This window comes from Phascolarctos cinereus, unplaced genomic scaffold (assembly GCF_003287225.1).
Source record: "Phascolarctos cinereus isolate Bilbo 61053 unplaced genomic scaffold, phaCin_HiC Scaffold_4;HRSCAF=312, whole genome shotgun sequence".
NCBI lineage: Eukaryota > Metazoa > Chordata > Mammalia > Diprotodontia > Phascolarctidae > Phascolarctos > Phascolarctos cinereus.
The window spans coordinates 645,383,725-645,386,437 of NW_027555847.1; the positions used below are offsets into that span (position 1 = coordinate 645,383,725).

Below are 2,713 nucleotides of genomic sequence, written 5' to 3' on the forward strand. Positions count from 1 at the left end.
AAGATGGAGGCTGCCTGGTTCCAAGCCCAGTGCACTAGCCACTGCACCACCCGGCTTCTCAAAAGTCTTAGTGTAGCCTTGAGGTTTTTTTTTCTAGTTCATAAGTTCCTATGATAGTCATGTATTTAAATTAAATGTGTGTGTAGCACACAGTTACAAATGGTTAGCTAACCTCATCTTTTGCACAAACATACTCATTGAACACATTTTGAAAATTAACGTACTGATAGATTCTTTTGATGTAATTACTTCTTATCCCATTCTTCTCTCTCTTTTCTTTCATGTATAACTTCCTTCAGATACGGCTGAAGGTATAATTTGTCCTCTTCATATTTTGTGCACTGGTTTTTAGGCAATATCTGCCGCCTTATGGTCAGGTCCAGAGCTCTCTTGAATGAAACATTCGATCATTATACAGATTCTCTGGAAGCCTCCTTAGAGCCTCTTTAACATCTTCTTCTTCATAAAGTGTGTCATCATGCATTAATCCAAATTTGTTGAATCCGGCAGCATTGTAATGCCACTTTCGAAGACTCTGGAGCCATCGGCTTAATTCTATAGTAGGTACCTGTGTCGCCACCTTGATCTGGAGAGATGTTTTAATCTATGTGGGAGCAGCTGAGTGGTACAGTGGATAGCCCACTGGCCCTAAGTCAGGAGGACCTATGTTCATATCCAGCCTCTGATACTTACTAGCTATGTGACCCTGGGCAATTCACTTAACCCCAATTGCCTCAAAAAAAACCCCCACCGAAACAAAAAGTTTTAATCTATGTGCATGCATCTATTATCTATATAGATAGATATAAATGTATACATACAGCATAGTGCAGTCAATAAAGAGTCAGCCCCAGAGAAAGATCTAGGCTCAAATTCTGCCTCTTGGCACATGCTGGCCTTGTGACCCTGGGCACTTAAACTTTCATAGCTTAGGCAACTCCCTAAAACTTAAACTGCAGAGAAGGTGCTGGTCTTCTTTTGAAGAAAAAGTTTCCTGGGGCAATCCCCACACTAATGAAATTACAGCTCTTATCCCTATCTCTGATATATAATAAAGCATTTTGCATTTGCTTTCTGGAAGTCCTCTCTGCCCTATTTGAACCCTCTGCCCTGGAACCGGGCCCATTCTCCTCTGAGTTAATGAGGCTATTCATCCTTCTAGCCTAGTGTTCCTTACCTGCATTGCACATGAAGGGTTTTGGATGACCTAGATAATTGTGTCAGTTAACTACTTTAAGAGAGTAGACATTTCTACGTGGCTTGGTGACTCTGGGGTCAGAGGGTTTGGGTTCAAGTTCCATCTCTGACCTTGGACAAGTTTATGAAAATACGAAGATTATTCCTTCCTCCAACACACTGGCATAAAGAAGCCTTACCTGATCTCTCTTCTCCTTTGTCAACGTACTTAAGTTCTACAGTCTTAATATAAAGACCAGTTTAGAACTTCTTATACCAATCCCATTTTACAGTAGGATTAGCTAGATACCCCTGAGGTCTCTTCCAGCTCTCATCTATAATCCTAGATTAAGGTGAGGGGGATAGAAGGAAGGGGAGGGGGAGTATAATCACAGAAAGCCCAGACAAATTGGGCCGTATTGGGTTGTATTGAATCTATCGATCGTAGGTGTAAAGTAGACACAAATAATTCCATCAGTTTGGAAGGAGTGAAGTGCTTTGATCATTGGATGAAGACAGATGAAGCTACATAAGATGTCTTGGTGATTGGCTGAAAGAATCAGGCACACCTCTGGGCCCATGTCTGTAATACAACAGGCCAGTTCAAAATACTGAATTCTAGCAGCATGCCAGCAGAGGGGTGGTGGGCTGGTAAAATTCACTAGTGAAATTCTTCTAAGCAGGAAATGCCCTTGAGAGAAAGGATTGAATTTTTCTGCCTTGATCTCCCTCCCCCACCATTGATCTGGTGATGACTGTGAATTTCTAAAGGTTAGAAGAGTTGGAATTCCCCACCCACTGTCATTGGGTAGCAGCTTCTTCAGAACAACAGTGGCTGTTGGCAGAGGCTACATCAAGGGCAGAGAGACCAAGTAAACATGCCAAGGAAAAGCAGCTTCAGGACTCTACAAGGGCACTGCCACTCAAACCCTAGCAGAAAGCTGTACTTAAAGGGGAAATTCATGAAGACTCCAAGAAGAGAGAAAATTTGTAATCAGAAACTTTTGACTTTACTCTTTGGCTAAATGTGCCTTCCAAACCTGGGTACTTCTCCATGGTGAGAGTGTACCCCTAGTTAGGAGGCTGTTTTTGTAACAATTCTCCTTTCTAAACCAGGTTGGTAAATACCTTTTCTAAAAATCTAATTAACTCTGGTTGATAATCAATGGGCAAGCATGCTGATTTGGGTTTATAAACCTGCCTAGAAATGAGGACAGAAGTAGCTACTTTTGGGGAGACCCTGCTGTCAAATACAGTGAGAGTTGGGTAATCCACCCTGGATTAGGTGCTACATGATGAATTGAATAGCCTCTGAAAGTACCTTAAAGAGTTAACTCTCCTGATACGTGTGAACAGTTTAAGAGAAAAGATAGGATTTTATTTTTTCCAATTGCACCAAAGGATCAGACATAATACTTGATTGCCTTGAAGTTTTCTATCTTTTAAGGGCTTTGAAATTCATTAACTTAATGTTAAGATGGCTGCTCCTTTAATGAGGTAGGTTTTAATTAGGTGAGCTTCTGAATAAAGAGAACAG

General features: G+C 41.2%; 1 pseudogene; it reads right to left on the reverse strand.

Moving 5' to 3' along the window:
- Positions 1-245: 245 nt before the first annotated feature.
- LOC110194594 (cytochrome b-c1 complex subunit 7 pseudogene) lies at positions 246-484 on the reverse strand (annotated as a pseudogene).
- Between the last annotated feature and the right edge of the window lie 2,229 nt (positions 485-2,713).